A 24,410-nucleotide genomic window follows, 5' to 3' on the forward strand; every position below is an offset into this window, starting at 1 on the left:
CGTATCAGCCATACACTCCATGTGGGAATAGCTCAACCCACCAAATTTAACACTCCACATTTAAAAGATTGTCGCTCGTTATCAAGAATTGAGGCAAAGCCTCCAAGACGTGGACAAGCCACTTTCAATACTTCCTCCGTCAATATCCCAATCCCATGCATCGATAATAACAACATGGCATGCAAGAAATAACAACAGTCAAACATGCATTTAGGTCAATTTAACCCTAGGGTTATTTCTGTAATTTATCTACTAGGGGTAAAACTGTAAATTTTCCACTTTTAAAGGTATTTCAATAATTTATCTATTTTAAGATTTTTCATGCATATTCCTACTTTTCACGTACTAACGTAATCACGCATCGAGGGTTCTACCGAATTGGGCTGCTGGCCCATCATTCCAATTTTGGCCCATTAAGCCCAAAAATATCGAGGGCATAGAAATCATGCACTTTGCAGTCCAAACATTGCAGCTTACCAAAAACATTAATCGATTTACCTCACGAGCATTCGTGACATCAGAAATCTACAAAATACCGCTTTTCGGCATTTTGGCTTTTCGGCTTTTGCCGATCTAGACTAAGAAAGAGGGTGTTAGTTACACACCTATTTGCGACGATATGCTGACGAGATCCACACACGAACCGCCTACAATTGGATTACTAACACGTTAATCTAACTATTCAAATACAAACTACGTATTAACCCCTTACAATATTCGGTCAACCATACCGACAGATCATAGTAAGCTTATAAGAAATCAATAAGCAACTCATTAACAAATTTTTGTCAATGTTTACCACATAATCATAATTTCACTGCAAGCTGTCTTCCTGAGCAACAGTCACTAAATTATTTATAACTGGAGCTACGAAACTCCAAATCAAGTTCCGTTAATTTTCCATGAAAATAGACTCATATATCTTCTATCCATAAAATTTTCAGAATTTTTGGTTTAGCCAATCAATACCAGATTTTTCTCAAAGTTTCCCATGTTTCACTGTTTGACTAATCTGACCACTCTTCATTACGAATCAAATTTCTCATTGTACAGAATTCAAAATATGTTCTAGTTTATTTCATGTGAAACTAGACTCATTGAGATTTAATTACATAATTTATTCAGCTTCTAATTCATCTTCCACAATTTATGGTGATTTTCCAAAGTCACGTTACTGCTGCTGTCCCAAGCAGATTTATTACCAAATCACTCTTTCATACACCTATCTTGCATGCATGTTATTTAAACATGTATATCACCAATCAATCATCACATATATATGATTTTTACTTAAGCATAATCTCTATTTCATCATTTTAAAGCACAACATGTTAGCCGATTTTTCCCTTTAGCATCTAAGGCACATGTATGCTCATTTGTTTGGCTCAACTTCACCTATCTTCCATTTTTCATCAAAAGAACATGAAACAACAACCATTTCCTTCATTTTAATTCATGACTAAATGCTCACAACACAACTAAAAATCAAAATATACTTCAAGAGTTAAGGTAGAATCAAGAAGAACTCATGAACCTCAAAATAGAAGCAAGGTACCAAGAACTTACCTTCAATTTTCCTCCTCCTAATGACCGAATACTCAAGAGCTTTCTCCTCTCCTTTCTCTTCTCTAACTTTCAGCTATGATGAACAAAGATGGACAAAACTTTGTTCTTTTCACCCTTTTTCTTTTAATAAAACTTCATATTTCATCCATTTAATTCTTTAATACAAAAGACATGATATTCTTATCATGAAACATTTACCTAACCCATTATCATGAAACATTTACCTAACCCATTATCATGGAACATTTACCTAACCTATTATCATGAAACATTTACCTAACCCATTATCATGGAACATTTACCTAACCTATTATCAATTTGTATCAATTTGTACCATAAATTATGGATATCAAGTGTACATTTTGTCTACAACAACATGATGGTTGGCCACTTCATGTAAAATGGGAGGTTTATCATGCAAATCCTCCTATTTTGCACTCCTATTTATTTGGCCACTTCAATTTAGCCTATAGCATTTTCAAACATTTTCACATAGGTCCTATTTCATAATTTCACTCACAAATGACAAAATCAAAGCATGAAATTTTGTCAACATTCACAGAATTCCCGAAAATTGGGGCGTTACATAAGCCGTGCCCAATTTAATTCATGGAAGGACCTGGCACAGGCCTTCATAAAACAATATGGCCATGTAACAGATATGGCACCCGACAGAATCACGTTGCAAAATATGGAGAAGAAGCAAAATGAGAGCTTCAGGCAATATGCCCAAAGGTGGAGAGAGGTGGCAACGCAAGTCCAGCCACCTCTTTTGGAGAAAGAAACCACAATGCTTTTCATTAACACTTTAGAAGCCCCATTCATCAATCATATATTGGGAAGCACCACTAAAAGCTTCTCAGATATAGTGATGACCGACGAAATGATTGAAAATGCAATGAGTGGTAAGATAGATGTGGGGAAAGCACCAAAAGATCAACCCCAAGAAAAAGGGAGAATGAAGTGAATAACCAAGCTATAACGCCCCAAAAATTGGGCCTAGAAAGAATTGGGCCTTGAGTCTAGGATTCAAATAGAAGAAAACTTGAATAATTAAGAAGTTTTAAATATTATCGTTTAAAGAAAAAAATTTGAATTAAATTACTACTAGAAAATTTTACTATATTTATTATTACGGATAATTAGTATTATGAGATAAAATTATTGTTCTTAGAAAAATATTATTGTATGTATGTTTGAAAATTTTTATGAAATTATTATTATTATTTCTTGTATTATTGATATTTGAAATTTTTATTATTAGATATATTTATAAAATTATTATTATTATAATTATTATTATTAGATAGAAAAATAAAAATAAACTATATATTTATAAAAGTATTGTTGTTTTGGTGTTTAAACTCTAGGAAAAAATTGTTTTAATTTGGCCTCTTAAGGGAATCAAGCAAGAGGCTTCATTAATAAAATAGGGCTGAGTTTTAGCACAAGCAGGCATCTGGCCCAGTGGCTAAGGGTGCTAGGAGAGTGTGGGAGGAGCCTGGGTTCAAGGCGCAGCGTGCGTAATTTGGGTTTTTTTTTAATATGCAGATCGCGGCTAGAATAAGGTTAAGAGGAGTTGCGGTATAATTTAACACAAAGAGCGCCTGTGGCGCAGTGGTAGCAGCATGCTGGACATATGGAGAGGGCGACAGGTTCGATTCCGTAGGCGGGTGAATTTTGTTTTATTTTTAAAGTGGGCCAGAACTGAAGTAGGTAAGGTTTATAATTTATTGCGACCATATATTAGTAAGGAAGGAAGCCTGGTGCAGTGGCTAGCAACGCGGGTGTGGGCGCAAGGCGGACGGAGGTCTGGGGTTCGAGTGCAGATTCACAAGACGCAAGGTTTGATTTTGCTGCACGTCTGGAAGGTATTTGAACCGGACCGAAACACCTGCACCTTGATTGGAATTTGAATTAAGGAGTTCTTGACGGGAAAGAATTTGGGTGTAATTCAAATTAAAATTTTGGCAAAATTAAGGAAGGAATTTTAATGGAATTCAAATTGGAAAGAGGTGGGTAAGTATTTAAGCCAACTATGGGGTGTTAGTTGGGGAGTTTTTTCGGCTAGTCTCTTGGATTTGAGTAAATTAGCCATTGTTGATTTTTGTTCCCTTTGATTGTTTTTTTTTCTTCAGTATATATTTGGGGTATTTTAGAATATTTCCTTTGGGTTTTGATATTTTCTCTTCTTCCATTTTCTTTCCTTCTTCTTTTCTTTTATTTTTCTCTCCATCTACTTTCTCCTCTTCTTTTTCTTTTTTCCTCTATAGCCGAATCTTCCTATCATCTTGTACATCTCTATCTTTTATCAGTCGTTTCTAAACCTTTATAACCATTTGCCATAAAAAGCCGAAATCCCGAAAGCCTATATTTTCTTCTGTGTCAATTTTTCCTAGCCAAATCTTTTTACTTCTCTTCATCATTCTGGACCGATTCTCTCATCCTCTAAACCTCAAGTTTCTGTCAACAAAGCCTTTACAAAATCCTTATCTTTTCTTCATTATTACAAAAAGCTGAAAACGCATAGCCAAAGGGACACAGCCGAATTTTAAGATCACTGAAGGCTTGACTTTTGTTATCATTTGAGGGCTTAGAACTGCATCAGAATCGAGTAGGAATTAAGGGGAATCGTTGACTGAAGGAATTGGTGGCAAGTCCTTCCAACCTAGTCTTTATTTCGTATTTTAGAAAAAGTCGAAACCCCTAAAGGTTAGGGAGGCTATCGATTTGGGTTTATAGCCCTAAGGGGTTGTGATAACTGTTTTATCTTGATGATAGTGTGATCTAGAGGCTGCTGATTAAGGGCTTGGACAAGGGGAACAAGTGGATCTAAATCTAGTCGCTAACTTCGGCAAAGGTAAGATTGCTAGTGCCTAAGGTGTTATTGGCCGAATTAGGTAAGGGATTAATATGTAGTTCGTTTCGGTAGTTAGATTAACGTGGTAGTAATATAATTGTAGGCAGTTCGTGTGTGGATCTCGTCAATGAATCGTCATAAAAAAGGTGTGTAAATGACACCCACTCTTAGACTAGATCGGTAAAAGTCGAAAAGCCGAAAAGCCAAAAAGCCGACATTTGTGAACTTGCGAGCGTGCGAGCACTCGTGAGGTGGTTTGGTTGTTAATTTTGATAATCGCAAGTAGTATGATTGCAGAGTGCGCAATTCGTGCACTTCGGTATATTTGGGCTTAATGGGCTGAAAACGGGTTAGTGGGCGAACGGGCCCAATTCGGTAAAAACGCTCGATAAGTGCTTCTGTTAATATGTTAATGGTTATAATATGTATGTAAACTCTAGAATAGTAAATTTTACTGAAATACCCCTAAGTATGAAAATTACCATTTTACCCCTAGGTGCAAAATGACCGTTATACCCCCAGGGTTAATTTTGACTGAAATGCATGATATTCTGATTATGTTTGTTGTATGCCATGACATGTATATCTGTTGCATGGGGTTGGGTTTTGTTATGGAGGAAGAACCCATTCTGGTGGCTATGCCACATTTTCTGATATAAGCAGCTTTGCTGCAGATTATAGTTAGTGTCGCAGCCGGTGCTAACACTGTAAGTGTAGGGATGGCGTGGGTGATTTATTCCCCACAAGAAGTGTAGGGATGGACGGAGGCAAGTGCAGGGTTGGATGGGGTTATCATGCATTAATCATATGAGACTGTTTTGTTATGGGCCAACTGTATTGAAGCGGGCCCAACTATGTTAATATGGGCAAGACCCAGTATATCTCGACTTGTAATAGGGCTACGGCCCAGATTGATACTAATATGGGCTAGGCCCAATATACTCTGATACTGTAAGGGGCTATGGCCCAGATTAATATTGATATGGGCTAAGGCCCAGTTAACACTAAATTCTGAATAGGGCTTAGGCCCAGTAAAGCTTGAACTGATTTGGGCTCTGGTTGGGATACTTTACACACTGAGTTTTCCAAATTCACCCCCCTTTTTCCCATCTTTGCAGGTGAGCCTTAGATCGATGGACTTGGAGCTGAGCGGGATTCAGAGTGGCCACGAAGATTAAGTTTTGTTTTCTTTACAATAAGTTTCGCATTTATTATTTTGATTATTTTTATTTTGGTTAAAGTTGTAATAAGGCCGTTTTATTATTTTTAATATTTTGGGTTATTAAATTGGTTAGCTCTAGGGCGTGTTTTATAAAAGTTACTTATTTTTAAAATATCACGATAACCGAGTAAAGCTTCCGCAACGTAAATGTTTTCAAAGGCAATAAATATTTTAAATAGACTTAAACTTAATTTGTTGTTCGTGGACAAGTAATAAGCTTAAAGTGTGGCAATGGATGTATGCATGTCTAGGATTGGATCATGGAAGAGCTAGGTACTTAAGCAGTCTAATTGACTCACCTCCTCTTTTCTTGAATCCTACCTGGTGCGTAGTATCCATTCACTTTAAGCCATGACAAAGAAGGTTTGATTTTTTTTCGATACTTAACTGTTTTTTTAAAATAACATGTTTCTGCCACTACAAAGGTTTACAAGTTTTCAAAGTTTCCCATAAGATTTTACAAGGTTGTTAACAATGCTTTGATTATTACAATGAATCACGTTTTGGAAAAAAAATAAGGCTAAGGTTTTATTTAAGTTTAAAGGGTAAAAGTTTCTAAACATCAAGAAGGGTTTTCAATGAAAACATGGTTTTCGAAAAACACTTCAATGTGACATGTCAGATTCGGTCGTAACGTCTGGGCCAGGTTTGGGGTGTTACACAAGCACCTATAACAAGGTTTATTCAAAACCAATCACTGTGAGTTAGCCGAAGACAGTAACCACTAGCCATCAGGGCCCCCCAAGAGAAGAATCCAACACAAGGACAAATACAGAAAAGCTCCAGTTCACACCCATACCAATGACGTATAGGGAGTTGTATTAGAGCCTATTTGATGCACATGGGTATCCCCTTTCTACCTAAAACCGATGCAACCTCCATTTCCCAAATGGTACGACGCAAATGCACAATGCGAATACCATGCAAGAATCACTGGGCATTCAATTGAAAATTGCACCGCATTTAAAAAGTTGATCGAAAGATTCATAAAAATGGGAATTGTAAAGTTCGACAACCTATCAATACCAAATGTGGCAGGAAACCCGTTACCCAATCATGCTGACCAAGGGGTAAACGGGATAAATGAAGGTGGGAGTAAGAAAATCAAATATGATGTTGTGGAAGTTAAAGCCCCATTAGGATGGGTTTGGGAAGAGATGGTAGAAAGAGGACTAATCGTACCAGATTCAAAAGAGAGATTTGAATGGATGAGGAACTACTGTGGGTTCCATAATGGGGAGGGGCATGAGATCCAAGAATTATCGAGTTCAAGGCCCTAGTGCAAGACCTGATGGATAATAGAGAAATTGAATTTTATAAAGATGTTCATGGCCCAGAAGAAGGAAATATATGCGCATCGGAGGGAGAATTGATAGCGAAGGTCCAGAAAGTCAACTACCCAGCTGTTGAAACCATCTTTTTTGAAAAGGGGTTGACTTTGATTTTAAACTGAAAACGAAAAAATGAGGAGTCGCCACCAATATTTTTTGTTTAGGTGTGATCGGATCACCTCGTAATTTGATTGTTTTAATAAAATGCTTTGTTTTATTAAAACAACGATTTTGGTCTACGAAATTCGAGAAAATAGGTCCAGGGGTCGGTTACGTACGAGGAGGGATTAGCACCCTCGTAACGCCCAAAATTAGGACCTAATTGATTAATTAATGTCTTAATGTCAAAAGTTGAAAATTCATAAAGAATTTAAAAATATGATCCTCCTTTTTTATTAATGTTAATTTTGCAAAAAATGTTTGGATAAATCGAAACGGATGCTAAAGACCTTCTTGTGTAACACCCTGAAAATTTCTACAGTAAGATATTATCCTTAATATAGTAAAATAAGGAAATAAAGTGACAAGAAGAGGAAAATTGAGTTATGTCACTAGGAAGTATATTATGACATATTGATTCAAGAAAGGACTAATTTGTAAAAGTGAGAAAAGTTTTGTGGCCCAAGAGTAAATACTCAAAATTAGAAGGATTAAAGTGTAAATATAAAAAATTTGAAGGACTAATAATGCAAATATTTTAAGAGTGGAATGATCTAGAAACCAAGGAAAATTGATGAATTAGGACCAAATTGAATAGGTGAAGAATTATGAGGAACTAAATTGCAATTTTACCAAATTAAGTGATGACTTAAGGATGGAATTTTAAAAGATCACAAAAGAAAAAATAGTCAATTGAAAGAGAGAGAAATCTAGAAAATAATGATGATGTTGGTGATATTTTATAATTATTTAATTAGAAAAATATTATTTTATTAATATTTAATAAGATATTTATTATTATTTTATTATTTTATTTAGTATATATGTGTTTGTGGAAAGAAATAAAAAGGAGGGAACAACACCATCCATTTCCATGCACCCCACGTTAGAAAGAAAAGAGAATAAGAAACTTTCCTTTCTTTACAAGTTAGTCCTTCCACCAAAAATTCACCATTTTCACCTAGAAATCAAAAGAATTTCCATAGCTACCAAGAGAGAAAAATGTTAAGGAGACTAAGGGGAGTTAGAATATCAAGTTGGATTCGAGAAACAGAAGCTGGAGGAGAGAACAAAATTCAAGTTAAAGATTGAAATCAATAGGACAAGCTAAGAACTTTAAGATTTCAATATATTTTAAGTAGAGTTTCTCATGTAAGGTAATGTCAAAAGCATGAAAATAATGTTAAGGTAGAGTTTTCTTATATAAGGTTCTATGTCTTTGATATATTAGTGAAGGGAAATAAGAGAAAATGATGGGAAATATGGTAGAGAATGGAAATAAGGGTGTTATAAACTTGGTAATCAATATGTTGCACTAAAACAGTTTTAAATAGCAATAGTCAAACTTTGGAAAATCACCAAAAATTTTAGAAATTTAATTATAGGTTGAATACAATATTAAATTAAAGGTTACTGAGTCTAGTTTTTCATAGAAGAAATGGTGTAAGCAATGAAATTGCAAATTGTGAGATATAATAAATTTTATGAGACAAGGTCAGAATGATTTTGGGTTCCCCTATTCTAAATTTGGAAAATCATAAAAAATTAGATAAAAATAATTATGGGCTTAAATTTATATGTTTAAAATTTTGAATGAGTCTATTTTCAAGAGAGACAAACGGGAAGATCATTCGAATCTTGTACTAGGAGATAATTAATTTCTAGTGAAGATGGGTCAGAACTATCAGACAGCAGAATAGAGGTGACTTTAAAAAATAAACTGTACTTATTGGCTAAACCAAAAATTCTGAAAATTTTATGGTAAGAATATATGTAAGTATAGTTTTAGGTAAAATTTTTGGATTTTAATTTTGAGGTCTGTAGCTCAAGGTATAAATAATTTAGTTACTATGACTCAAATGGACAGTTTTGAATATACATATAAGTAAATAGTGAAATTATTGATAATGTTATTTATAGCATGTTATATAAATTAAGGATGTGGAAAGGAGAGGAGAAGGAGGAAAATATGTATGAATATTCAGCTAGCATGGCAAATTTGTATGTTTTAGGCTCAAGGACTAAATTGAATAAAAGTAAAACTTTATGGGTACTTTTATAAAAATGTTGGAAATGACCAATTTGTATGAAATGGACTATTTTATTATTTAAAACTGCAAGAATTTTATTTTCTGAGCCTATGGATGAAATCGTCATTAATTAAAAGTTTAGGGGCAAAATGATAATTTTGTTTAGAGCATTAATTGAATGTATTAGAACATGAAATAAATGAAAACAATGAACAAATTTATTTATAAAGATCCGGATGACTCAAATACGAGACTTGAACATGGAAAAGAAAAGATATCGGATTAATGAAATTATAAACATGAACAAGCAACGAGGTAAGTTAGTGTAACTTGAATTGTATTTTTAAATGCATGAAACATCGATATAATGAATTACCTGATTTATGTTTATGAAGAAATGGCAAGAGAATGATATTTATCATGACATGTAAATATGTGATTATCTTTGATACAAGGAAATTAAGTATATTGAGACGAGTAATAAATTCAAGTAAAACATGTCAAGAAAAATAAGAACGTTTAAGGGACAATATGTTTGATTTTAATTGGTTCCAAATATGAACGTTAGATGAAATAAAATATCTGATAAACAAATCGGTAACTCCGATAATGCTCCGTAACTCTATTCTGGTGACGGATTCGGGTTAGAGGCGTTACATCTTGTCCCGAAGTAATAAAATGCCACATCCAGTACGTTAGGAGACAACATTTTAAACCCTCGAGAATAGGCTTGTCTTTTGATTTTCAAAACTCATGCGTTTTAATTTTAAAAGGTTATTCGGTCATTTGGATCAAACGAGAAAAATCGAAACTCATAATAGTTCCTCATCCCTTCAGATCTTTCCTCATGCCCCTCTCCATTATGGAACTCATAATAGTTCCTAATCCCTTCAGATCTTTCCTCTGAATCCGGCACGATTAATCCTTCTTCTACCATTTTCTCCCAAACCCCTCTCAATGGGGTTTTCACTTCTACTATATTCATCTTGATTCTCTTCCCCGCATTCTTGATGATCACATTTACCGCTTTTATCTAAATGTGTAGCACCCCAAACCTGGCCCAGAAGTTATGGCCGGATCCGGCATGCCACATCAAAAACGTAAAAAAAAATTTCCATTCTAAGTCCAGAAAATCGTACTTAATGTTCAAAAGATTAATTCATTAAGGGTTAAAGTGAATAGAAGCTGTGCACCAGGTAGGAAACCAGAAAAGAGGTGGTGAGTCCATCGGACTACTTAAGTACCAAGCTCCCTTCGGATCCAATCCTAGACATGCATACTGCCATTGCCACACCTTAACGTCATGGATATTTCTAGGAAACCGATTTGATTAAGTCATTTTTAGGAAAAGTGATTAATTTTGGAAAATACTTTCATTGCGGAAGCTTTGCTTGTTGTCGTGTTATTTTGAAATCAACTGTTGTTTTTGAAAACGCGCCCTAAAGCAATCTAGTTTCAACAGTTAAAATAAGTAATACCTATCTTAGTAATACATATTAAAACCATCAAAAATAAATAAGCGGCCTTATTACATTTAAAAGCCCAAAACCTCAAACGTAATTAAAAGGATGTCCAGTTCACCAGAAGAAAATCAAACTTTCAGAACGGGTGGCCACTCCGAATTCCCTCACAGCTCCAAGCCCACTATGGTTGGGGATTTCCTGCATGGATGAAAAAATAAAAGGGATGAGTTTGGGGAAACTCAGTGTGTAAGAAAAACTCATTCAAAGCCCAAGTCAGCTCAAGCCTATTGGGCCTAAGCCCATTCAGGTAACAGTGGTACTAGGCCAGAGCCCTTTTCAAATTACAATAAACTGGGCCTTAGCCCCTTATTCAGATAACAGTATGGCCCATAGGCCCATTTCAAAATACATGCAACATCAGTAAACATATGCAAGCCCATTTGGGGAGACTACTCAACCCACCAACCACTACACTCCACCCGTACCAGCCATACACTCCATGTGGGGAATAGCTCAACCCACCCAGCTCCAAAGATTTCCACAGATTTGACTTTTGCTCGATTATCAAAGAATTGAGGCAAAGCCTCCAAGACGTGGACAAGCCACTTTCAGACTTCCTCCGTCAATATCCCAGTTCCATGCATCGATAATAACAACATGGCATGCAATAAATAACAACAATCAAACATGCATTTAGGTCAATTTAACCTTAGGGGTATTTGGTAATTTATCTACTAGGGTAAACCGTAAATTTTCCACTTTTAAAGGTATTCCAGTAATTTATCTATTTTAGGGTTTTTCATGCATATTCCTACTTTTCACGTACTAATGTAATCACGCATCGAGGGTTCTTCTTGAATTGGGCCGTTGGCCCATCATTCCAATTTTGGCCCATTAAGCCCAAAAATATCGAGGGCATAGAAATCATGCACTTTGCAGTCCAAACATTGCAGCTTACCAAAAACATTAATCGATTTACCTCACGAGCATTCGCACACTCGCAAATCTACAAAATACCAGTTTTCGACATTTCGGCTTTTCGGCTTTTGCCGATCTAGACTAAGAAAGAGAGTGTTAGTTACATACCTGTTTGCGACGAAATGTTAACGAGATCCACACACGAACCGCCTACAATTGGATTACTAACACGTTAATCTAACTATTCAAATACAAACTACATATTAACCCCTTACAATATTCGGCCAACCACACCTACAGATCATAGTGAGCTTATAAGAAATTAATAAGCAACTCATTAACAAATTTTTGTCAATGTTTACCACATAATCATAATTTCACTGCAAGCTGTCTTCCTGAGCAACAGTCACTAAATCATTTATAACTGGAGTTACGAAACTCCAAATCAAGTGCCGTTAATTTTCCCTGAAAATAGACTTATATATCTTTTATCCATAAAATTTTCAGAATTTTTGGTATGGCCAATCAATACCAGATTTTTCTTAAAATTTCCCAAGTTTCACTGTTTGACTAATCTGACCACTCTTCATTACGAATCAAATTTCTCATTGTACAGAATTCAAAATATGTTCTTGTTTATTTCATTAGAAACTAGACTCAATAAGCTTTAATTACATAATTTATTCAGCTTCTAATTCATCTCCCACAATTTATGGTGATTTTCCAAAGTCACATTACTGCTGCTGTCCCAAGCAGATTTATTACCAAATCACTCTTTCATACACCTATCTTGCATGCATGTTATTTAAACATGTATATCACCAATCAATCATCACATATCTATGATTTTTTACTTAAGTATAATCTCCATTTCATCATTTTAAAGCACAACTCACTCTTTCACACATACCTTGCATGCATGTTATTTGAACATGTATATCACCAATCAATCATCACATATCTATGATTTTACTTAAGTATAATCTCCATTTCATCATTTTAAAGCACAACATGTTAGCTGATTTTTCCCTTTAACATCTAAGGCACATGCATGCTCATTTGTTTGGCTCAACTTCACCTATCTTTCATTTTTCATCAAAAGAACATGAAACAACAACCATTTCCTTCATTTTAATTCATGACTAAATGCTCACAACACAACTAAAAATCAAAATATACTTCAAGAGTTAAGGTAGAATCAAGAAGAACTCATGAACCTCAAAATAGAAGCAAGGTACCAAGAACTTACCTTCAATTTTCCTCCTCCTAATGACCGAATACTCAAGAGCTTTCTCCTCTCCTTTCTCTTCTCTAACTTTCAGCTATGATGAACAAAGATGGACAAAACTTTGTTCTTTTCACCCCTTTTTCTTTTAATAACTTCATATTTCATCCATTTAATTCTTTAATACAAAAGACATGAAATTCTTATCATGAAACATTTACCTAACCCATTATCATGAAACATTTACCTAACCTATTATCATGGAACATTTACCTAACCTATTATCATGGAATATTTACCTAACCTATTATCATGGAACACGTACCTAACCTATTATCATGAAACATTTACCTAACCTATTATCAATTTGTATCAATTTGTACCATAAATTATGGATATCAAGTGTTCATTTTGTCTACAACAACATGATGGCTAGCCACTTCATGTAAAATGGGAGGTTTGTCATGCAAATCCTCCTATTTTGCACTCCTATTTATTTGGCCACTTCAATTTAGCCTATAGCATTTTCAAACATTTTCACATAGGTCCTATTTCATAATTTCACCCCCTTTTTCTTATGGAACAAAAATTAACTAAAATTGTCGGGTTCTGTTTTAAGCTTAGGCTTTCTAGAGGCCCACTAACATAATTAAACCTATGCCAACATTCACAGGATTCCCGAAAATTGGGGCGTTACAAAATGGTTGGGTAACAGATTTACTGCACCAGATGGATCATTGAATTTTACATTACTCATTTTGATAAGTCTTTTGATTATCTTTTTGAAACCGATATAGTTCTCGATTGAGTGTCCCGTGCTGCGTGGTATTCACATTAGGCGTTCACGTCATACCATTTGGGGAACGAAGTTTGTATTGGTTTTAGGGAGAAAAGGGATACTATATGTGCGTCAAACAAAATTTGGTGCAATTTCCTATACGTGATTGGAACGGGCATGAACCGTAGTTTTTTTGAGTTCGATCTTGGATTGGGTTCTTGTCTTGGGGGAACCTGATGGCTAGTAGTTGCCGTTCTTGATAGGCTTACGGTAATCAGCTTTGAATAGCCCTTGTTATACATACTCGTATTATTCGCCTTATTTTCCTTCTTCTTTGGGGCCCTTAAAGTATTAACTTGGGAGCTCTACTCTCCCCCTTTTCCATTTGTAACGATCTTCAAATTGTTTTGGGAGCTCCACTCTTGCCTTTTTTTGTTTTCGCCACATCATCGAGATTGGGGACAACGGGATTAGTTGGGTTATCCCCTGGATTATAGCATGAGCCAGCTTGGTAATTCATCAGTGCCGAAACACCAGCCTGAAACTGTTGGGGCCTAATTGTAACAGATGGCCTTCATGGGTACACTTCGGGTTGTGTCTAAACATTTGTTGGGGTAAAACCAGGAGGTAAAGAGGATCTTCATTATCATTTCCATCATCGAAAAGGCTCTTTCCTTTTTCTAGCCCGTCGGTCAGTACTTGTGTTAATTGGTTCATCATATTCCACTGGAATTCTAGTATCTAATCCCTCATATCTTGCTGGATTTTGGCCAATTGCTCTTGCATTTGTGTTTGCAATTGCTCTTGCATTTCTTTTTGGAGCTATTTTAGCCTTTCTAATATTTGATCCATAACTTTTGTTTTGGCGCGAGTACCGTAACAATGCTCAATTGGTAGACTTTTGTCGGTTTCTGGATTAACTGAAATAATTTTTAACTAATTAGGGCTATTTTATGAAATCTAATGCATATGATGCGATGCAATGCAAATGCATGGGATGAATGCAAAAAGATACATTGATTCTAATTTAATTATGTTAAAACAACTTTACTAGAAGACAAATATCTTTACATAAAATGCATACATATACGGCCTTGCCCATATACTCTAGGCGAAGAAATCGATCTTTTTCTTCATATTCGGATGCTAAGATCAAATCTTGCAAACTCTCGATAAGATGTCTCTATTATCTTCTTTTGCTTGATCTAGGCTGCGACTCCTTGCTCACTCATCCTCGTGATGCTCGTCAGCTTCTTTAAGTAAGTCGGGACATTGACGGCTCTTGAATAATCTTTGTTGGCTTGAATCTTGAAGCCAAGTCGTGTACTCCTCCGTGGACTCTCACCCTTCTCTCATCGTGTTTACTCAGACCATATTCGGACGGCCGTATTGTATTCCACTTTATCAAGAAATTCATTTTCCATGACAAGCTCTCTATTTAACAATTGAACGTGAATCAACACCTCTTTTCTATGATGAAAATGCAATGCAATCATAACCAAAACAAAAGAAAACACATCAGTACAAATACATAAATAACAAATAGAGCACCTATTTTGGTGACCACTAGGGTTTGGAGTGGCTCTACCTAGGGTGGGCTCTTAAGGCTCGCTATATGCAGTTTGGTTCTAAAGAAAGGGTACCTGAACCAGCAGATTCCTTGATCCTCACCCATTATAGCCTCATATGGGCTGAGTTTAGTTTAGGGGAATACATTTCCCTATTGCTACACAGAGATGAAAATCTCACGAAGACATAGGTACGGATGTATCCCGAAGGGGATCCACTATACTACACGGAGGTGAAGACCTCACGAAGGACTAGCTTTTCACTCCCACTTAAAAGGGTAAGATCGAATGGACATGCAATGCAATATGCAAAAGCATTCTAAGAATTGAACCAATAAAGCAAAAATCCAAAAATGACGAACGAAATGCAATGAAAGGATCATGATTTTAAATCAAATTATCAATTTTCGACCAATAAGACAAGAGTTAATCAAATCACGGCTTGACTCTCTTATTCTATCTCCAACGGAGTCTCCAAGTTGTCGAAACCATTTTTTTGAAAGGGGGTTGACTTTGATTTTAAAATGAAAACGAAAAAATGGGGAGTTGCCACCAATATTTTTTGTTTTGGTGTGATCGGATCACGTCATAATTTGATTGTTTTAATAAAATGTTTTTTTATTAAAACAACAATTTTGGTCTACAAAATTCGAGAAAACGAGTTCGGGGGTCAGTTACGTACGAGGAAGGATTAGCACCCTCGTAATGCCCAAAATTGGTACCTAATTGATTAATTAATGTCTTAATATCGAAAGTTGAAAATCCTTAAAGAATTTAAAAATACGATCCTCCTTTTTTATTAATGTTAATTTTACGAAAATGTTTGTATAAATCGAAACGGATGCTAAAGACCTTCTTGTCCCGAAGTAATAAAATGCCACGTCCAATACGTTAGGAGACGACATTTTAAACCCTCGAGAATAGGCTTTCTTTTGATTTTCAAAACTCATGCGTTTTAATTTTAATAGGTTATTCGGTCATTTGGATCAAACGAGAAAAATCGAAACCCAGTACGTTAGTGCACGATCTCTCGAATTTTCAAAACACAGAATATTGCCTTTATTTTATTACGAAAACATATATTTCATAATTTGGACGGATATTTGGCTATCTAGGTTCGACGAGAAAAATCGAAAGCCCGTAAGTTAGGGCACGATTTTTTTCTCGAATTTCTAAAATGCAAAATATCACCGATTTTTTAAAAGTCTTCCCTTTTTTATGAGTCATTGTAATTTTTTAAAACGATGTGCGAATGAAATGTCGTGTTAGCAAATGACAAATAACGAATATATTAATAAAACAACGCATAAGAATAGCATAATATACACTCCTTCTACATTTACAAGAACCATAAAAAAACAAATAATGACAACGATAGTATCATCAACAATCACATATAAAGAACAATGCCAATATAATGATGGAGATAAAGAAACAATTATAAATTAATATAAGGAGAATAATTTGTAAAATATCAAAATGAGGAATCAAATTAAAGTAAAATGAAATTAAGGATGTAATTTGTAATAAAATATATATACATAAATAATAATAATAATTAATCAAAACACGAATTAAGTTGAAACTCACGAAGTTTAAAACTCATATTGCAAAATTGATGAGGAAAAGGAAATAAGAATATACGAATAAAATGAAAATAGATAGTAAAAACTTAAATATAAAAAAATAATAAAAAGAAGAAATAGCGAATAAATGACTAAATTAATAAATAAAATAAATAGTGTTATGTTAAATTAAAAAATCATAATATCAATAATAATAATGACGATATTAATAATAATATAATAAAAGTTTAAAACTTTAAATCTATGTAGAAAGATATAAATAAATAAGTAACAAAACGATAAAATGAATATAAAAGTATTTAAGAATAATTGATAAATAAATACAAAGAAAGGAAATACAATAATAATGGTAATAGTAATATAAAATGAATGATATAATATTATAATAATAATAAGCATGAAAAGAAAATATAATTATAGTAATAATGACATTAAATTAATTAATAAAATAGCAAAATAACAAAGGGGACTAATTTGAATTTTAAGACAGAGATTTAGGGGCAAATCAGAAATAAAATAAAAGAGAGGGTTAAATTATAACGCACGCATACATGGAAGGATCTAATGGGAAAATAATCCCTCCCCATATGCGTACCGTTTAAAAAGGGACCAAAATAAAAATTTTAAAATTAAGCGGGGTGAATTTAAAGAAAATGAAAAAGAAAATAGGATTAGATTGAAACACGCGGATCCCCCTGAAGCGGAAGGGCCAAGGGTGTAAATAGCCCAATTTTTGAAAACACGCGGATCCCCCTGAAGTGGGTCGGGTCGCGCACGGATAGGCCCTAAACAACGTCGTTTTGGTGCCTGGGTTCCTAACCTAAAACGGCACCGTTTTGCTTCTTTATTTAAATCATTTTTTTTGAAATTTCATTTTTTCCTTATTCCTCAAAAAAAATCAAAATTCTCTCACAACTCTCTCCCCCTTTCTCCCTCAGACCCATGGCCGGCCTAGCTCCGGTCGTCCCCGGTCCACCGTGACGACCGCCGATCGCCGGCGAAGGTGCCGTCGTCCGCGGTGGCCTAAAAATCAAAAGGCCTTTTTTTTTGGTTTTTCGACTTCCTAGACCCAAAAAACATCATTTTTCATCGGAAACGACAAACCTCAGCTGCCCACGGTGGTGCACGCGTAAGAAAGGTAAGATTTTGGCCCCTTTTCTTTTTTTTAGTCTATTTCTTTAAAAAAACAAGTAAAGAAAAAATAAAAAAATAAAAAAAATAAAGCAAGATAAATGAACAACCTTTTTGAAATTTCTCTGTTCTTGTTATTTTGATTTCGTGTCTATGTTCGTAAAAAAAAAAAAAGAGATTACATCGTAGTTGTTCATGGCCTTTATAGCCAAAAAAGAAAAATAAAAATGCAATATTTTTGCTCTTTTTTTTTCTTTTGCTATGTCTTTCCTCTTTTGTTTGGTTTGCAGGTACGAAGGCCAGCTGTGTACGGAGGTGCTGACGTGGAGGAGCAGCGGCGACAACAACTTGGGGGTGTTAGGGTTTTCTTTTAGTTAAAAATGTTTTAGGTTTTGTGGGCTAGGGTTTAGTTTGGGCCTAGGGTTAATTTGGGTTAATTTTGGTTTGGGTTGTTTTGTTTGGGCTTCTGTTTGTTTTTTTGTATTTTGGGCTTTAAAAAACTGGACTGTTTTGGTATTTTTATTCTATAAATTGGGCTAGGAAAAATTGGCCTATTACATCAGTGGTCATCATTTCTCGATCAAGAAGCAATGAAGTCAGAGTACAAATGGCACCGAAGGTCATAATTTAGAAACCTGCAGTATTTCCCTATAAAGACAGCAAGATGGTTTCCTAGAATTACGACTGTAATGTGACGATCCCAAGAGAGGAAAACCCGGTTGGCGCTTCAAGGGAGGACCAGAATGTGGGTTTCTATACCTGTAGTGGGACGCACTACGATTCAGCAAATGCAAGAGCGAAGCCCGTCAAAGGAAAAGCCTTGGCGGTTGAACAAAAGAAAGAAAAGGCAGCTAGACTTGAATCACCTATTAACGAGCTGGTAAATGAAGAGGAGGCTAAGAAATTCTTGAAATTCTTAAAGCACAGCGAGTATAGTGTTGTAGAGCAGCTGCATAAATAACCAGCTCGCATATCAGTGCTAGCTTTACACTTAAGCTCGGGGGTGCATTGTAGCACATTGATGAAAGTATTAAACGAAACTTATGTCGCTAATGATATCTCCGTCAACAAGCTAGACTATCTGGTTAGTAACATAAGCGCCAATAATTTCATTTTCTTTAATAATAATGAAATACCACCGGGGGGCATGGGATCGACTAAGGCTCTACACATTACCACCTGCTGCAAGGGATATACACTACCAGGGGTGTTAATTGATAATGGATTGGCCTTGAATGTCTTACCCTTATCCACACTGAATATGTTGCCTGTGGATAGCTCTCACATGAAGACATGCCAAAACATAGTGAGGGCATTCAATGGCACCGAAAGGAGAGTAATGGGAAGAATTGAAATACCCCTTTTGATTGGCCAAAACACGTATGAGGTAGACTTCCTAGTGATGGAAATCAAGCCTTCTTATAATTGATTATTGGGGAGGCCATGGATACATTCAGGGAGAGCAGTGCATTCATTATCACACCAAAAGTTGAAGTTGGTAACGTAAGGTCAGCTGGTAATGATAAATATAGAAGAATACATCATTACATCTGTGACCAGTGACGCGCCATTTTTAGAGGTAGACGATGAAGTGATCAAATGTTCGTTTCAATCTTTGGAATTTGTGAATGCAACATTCATTGCCGAAGGGAACAGGATCCCAACGCCTAAGATATCTAAGACTACAAGGATGGGCCTACAACTGACAGCCGGGAAAGGCACCTTACCAAGAAGAAGACTCGGGAGATACCTCCAAGAAAAGGTTAAGGCACGATGCTAAAAGGCAAATGAGACTACTTCGGTTTAGGCTTTAAGCCCGACGTGAGACAAAGTGTAATGGCCTAAATTCAAGGTTATCAGAATAGCGGTTTCGTAACCAAAAATCTGATTTAAAGAGAAATTTATTTCAATATATTTTCATGAAAATTGATATGATAGGAAAATCGTATGAAAATATTGATAGAAAAATTTTACCGATTTAGTGGTTAGTTAGAAAAAGAAATTATTGAAGAAATTGGGTAAAATAAGGTATCGGGACCTCTATCTCATAAAACCTAGTCGAAAATAATTTTATAAATATTTATGAAATGTTAGTAATGTGGTATTAAAATTTCGTTAGGAAATTTTAATGTTTGGATAGTTAATTAAATGAAAAGGACTAAATTGTAAAAGGTGTAAAAGTGGATGGGACGATTAAATAGCTTAAGTGTATAATGAGAGAGGATTTAAAAAGAAATTAGACAAAAAATTTATTTGGGCTGGACGGCAAGGGCATGAAATCAGTAGGAAAATTGATAAATTAAGGGCAAAATTGGAATATTGCAAAATTAACTAAATAAAACTAGGACTAAATAGGAAATATCTAGACTTCTCTTCATTTCTCTTCAATTCCAGCAGCTAAAAACGCCATAGGAGGGTTCTATAAGCTGGTATTACATAATTTTTGCACCAAGTGAGTTAATCCTTGCCATTTTCTTGTAATTTTTGTGTTTCTAAGACTTTTACAACTAGGTCCTACTATTAAATTCATTAGTTTTTGATTTCATGGATGAAATTGAAAGTCACCATGGTTGAGTGCTGTAATTTTATGATGAAATAGAATGAAATTAAAGCTTTAATTTGTTTATGAGATGATTTTATTAGGTAATTTCAATAGAAATTGATTTTTAGGACCTAATTGTGAAAATGTTTGGAATTAACGTCTATTGCTGAAATTTTGATTCCTAAAGGTTGTAAACTAGTTTAAGATGATAGAATGAAGTGTTAATTGAGAAAAATCAGCTCAATTGAGAGGCTAATTGAGTAGGGAGGAAATTGTTATTTATTAAAAGCCTAGGGGAAAAATGGTAATAAACAACTTGCACTAAAACAATATTGGAAAGCAGCAGTAGACTAACTTTGAAAAATCACCATAAATTGTAGGAATATAATTAGAAGATGAACAAAATATGAAATTAAAGCTTATTGAGCCTAGTTTCTCATAGAAGAAATGGTGTAAGCAATGGATCTGTAAATCATGAGATATAATGAATTTTGTGAGACAAGGTCAGAATGAATTCGAGTTCCCTGGTTCTAACTTTGAAAAATCATAAAAACTTGAATAAAAATAATTATGGGTTTAAATTTATATTTATAGAATCCTGAATGAGTCTATTTTCAAGAGAAATAAACAAGAACATTATCTGAATTTTGTATGAAGAGATAATTAATTTTTAGTAAAGAAGGGTCAGAACTATCAGACAGCAGAACAGGGGTGACTTTAAAGAATAAAATGTACTTATTGGATACACTAAATATTCTAAAAATTTTTTGGTAAGAAGATATATGAGTCTAGGTTTATAGAAAATTAACGGATATTAATTTGGAGTTCTGTAGCTCGAGTTATAAATAATTTAGTGACTATGACTCAAATAGACAGTTTTGAATAAACAATAAATAATAATAATAAAATTATAGAAATTGTTGCACATGAACATGAAATGTATTAAATTGATAATTAAATTTATTTATTTAGATCCAGAAGATTCAAATACGAAGCTAGATCGAGGAAAGGAAAAAGTTCAGGATTAGTATATTTTTGTACACGAACAAGTATCAAGGTAAGTTTATGTAACTTGAATTATATTCTTAAATGCTTGAAATGTATGTTATTGATGTGAATATGATTTGAAAGCTCATTGTATGAAATTTATGAAACATTGATATATTTGATAAAAAGGGGAAGAAATCTCGGTTGAATGAAAGGAAATTTCGATGGATCTCTAAAAAGGAATTGACGGTAAAAAGGATCTACCCCGGACGGGTGATCCTATCCTGATATAGCCCTCCCGAAGAATATGTGAAAAATGAATTTAGCCCGGACGGGTAATCCAAATTAGAGACTGAATTTAGCCTGGACTGGTAATTCAGATCCAAGCTCATTAGAGTAATTGTCGTTGCAGGGGATTTAGCCTGGACTGGAAATCTCGACAATACTCTATGAGTTTATATTACAGGGGATTTAAACTGGACTGGTAATCCCGCTGTAAGGATGAGGTTCGCGGGAGTGTGCTCTCTGAAATGGAAATGTCCGACATGAATATGAATTGACGGACCCGGAAATGTACACGAAAAGTGTACCTCTGCAAATCCATTGAAATTCCACTACAGGAAAACAGACTTTTAGCGGCGTTTTTTTTTTCCTTTAGCGGCGTTTAAACGCTGCTAATACTTTTAGTGGCGCTTTCCCAAGCGCCGCAAAAAACGTCGCTATATGCAGCGCCACAAAAGTTCGCGGCGTTTTTTAGAAAAAAACGCCGCCAAAGACCAGGACCTTTAGTGGCGTTTTTTATAAAAGTGCCGCTAAAGACCAGGACCTTTAGCGGCGCTTTTTTAAAAAACGCCGCTATAGACCAAGAACTTTAGCAGCGCTTTTATAAAAAACGCCGCTATAGACCTGTACTTTTCGCGGCGCTTTTTTAAAAAAACGCCTCTATAGACCTGTACTTTTAGCAGCGCTTTTATAAAAAACGCCGCTATAAACCTGTACTTTAGCGGCACTTTTGTAAAAAAACGCCGCTATAGACCTGTATTTTTAGTGGCGTTTTTTTAAAAAACGCCGCTAATTTGCCCAATTTTGCAATATGTATTTTAAAACAGCAAGAAACTCAATAAAAACAGCAAATATACCATGAAATCCAACCCAACCAAAACACGAAAATTTAAATAATACAAAATTATATGAAAAATATATTATATAAATTGGAAATGAATATTCAAAATATTCTTAAAATAATGTTAAAAGTTACAAGAAAACATGTCTATGATGGCGGATTTTGAAATTGGTGGAACATAGTCATCATAGGCTGAAGGCTGCTTCTTGGAGTTCATTGTATTTCTGTTCGCTCCGCCTCCTCATTTCTTGCCTCCGCTCTAAGTTGAGAAATTTGCTCATCTGTGCTAGCTTGTGTCGAACTATCGATCTTTTAACCTCTGAACTTGACTTGACTTTGACTCCGGAAGGCATGTATTGGTGCGAGGTGGATCCAAAATATTGGGTAAGGTTAACACGGATCCTTGAAATCTAACCCGACCATACCTTTCGGGACCCAAAACTTCATTAATAATTACATTATCAATATCCTCAAAATTAACAGACTATCAGTCGAAGCAGTCGCTTCATACGCTGCCTTCTTATATTTTAGTTTCTCCTAATAAATCAGTTAAAGAGTTAGAAACGAAATATACAATAAAAAAGAATACAACATAACATTATTTAAATTACACTAATAAAAATGAGGAATTAAAACATTATAATTAAATATTATAAATATTTATAATGAATCAATTTTTATTAAGTAAATATACCATAATTTCTGCAGCCTCAGATGACATCGGAGTTCCATCTTTTTTCCTGTGCGTAATGTCAAAAAGTTGAAGGCGTCCAACTTTTTGACCAGACGAGGCTTCCTACAATATAGTAGTAAAAATATTATTTAATAGTAAAAAGTTATTAATACTTGATAGATTTAATAAACCCATAGTACCTCGGCCTGAGCTACACAAGCAAAACTTTTCGACCCTGCCGTGTGCGTAAATTTTTGTTTTTGCCTGCTGCTTGTTCCAAAGCGCTCACGATCCTACATAATGAAATTATTATTACGTATATAGTAAATACTATAAACTGAAAAATTTATAAGAGTTTGCAAGTACATAATACCTCTCCTTTCTTCGAATTCCAAAATCAAACCGCATCTTCCCATTGGTACCTCAGCATTCCCGGTGGGACATTTTGCAATTTTTCTTTGTGGCTTATGGGTTTTTTAAAATATTCTTTTTTCAAAATGCTTTTATTGTCTCTCCATTTTTTACCCAATGCCTTCTTGATATAGGCATCGAGACCTCTAAAGCAAACCTATCCTAAAAACACAAGTTCAGAAGTAAATATAAATGAAACTTAAACAAAAGTATTATAATTATATTAACGTTTTGTTACCTTAATATTAGAGAGCTTGATTTTATTGCTATCGGGCATGTTATGCCATGATTAAGTAGTTGATGGGCAACATATTGGCATTTCGTGCTATAATGCCCAAATAGCCTGCTAAAAGTCGAGCTTCTTGTCCAACAGTGACCATGGTCATTTCTAGTTACTTTGACACGCTCGATGAATTTAAGTTATATAAATCTGTTAGGAGCGTCACGTCCTCACCTCTCTGGCGTCCCACCATTTTCAGCTGAAAAATAATATATTATTACTATATTGAAATTTAAAATAAATCAGTAATAAAATTTAATACAATTTGTAAAATAAACTTAACATTACTTTGAATTTTCACAGACTCGTCAAGTGTCTCCGGCACGCTTGAAGATCCAACAACTATCTGCTGTTCAGTACTTACTTCTTCCGAATTTGTAGTATTCTATACAATACTAAGATCTCTTAATCTTCTTCTAGGCATTTTTCCCGCAACACATAAAATAGATAAAATTTTAGTAAGAAATAACAACAATAGTAATAAAAATAGTTAAATTATATAACATGACCAATGTTAATATTGTAACATTACATATAAATAAAAATCATAAAATCTT

The 24,410-nt window shown here is 34.7% G+C and overlaps 1 long non-coding RNA gene across 1 annotated transcript; it reads right to left on the minus strand.

The window, feature by feature from the left end:
• Positions 1-10,636: 10,636 nt before the first annotated feature.
• Positions 10,637-12,968, minus strand: LOC128293868 (uncharacterized). The gene is made up of 3 exons (XR_008283983.1): positions 12,799-12,968; positions 11,718-11,759; positions 10,637-10,829 (listed from the first exon to the last, which is right to left on the minus strand). It is a non-coding gene; the product is annotated as an uncharacterized LOC128293868 (long non-coding RNA).
• Positions 12,969-24,410: the final 11,442 nt, after the last annotated feature.

The sequence above is a fragment of the Gossypium arboreum genome, chromosome 6, assembly GCF_025698485.1.
Source record: "Gossypium arboreum isolate Shixiya-1 chromosome 6, ASM2569848v2, whole genome shotgun sequence".
Taxonomy (NCBI): domain Eukaryota; kingdom Viridiplantae; phylum Streptophyta; class Magnoliopsida; order Malvales; family Malvaceae; genus Gossypium; species Gossypium arboreum.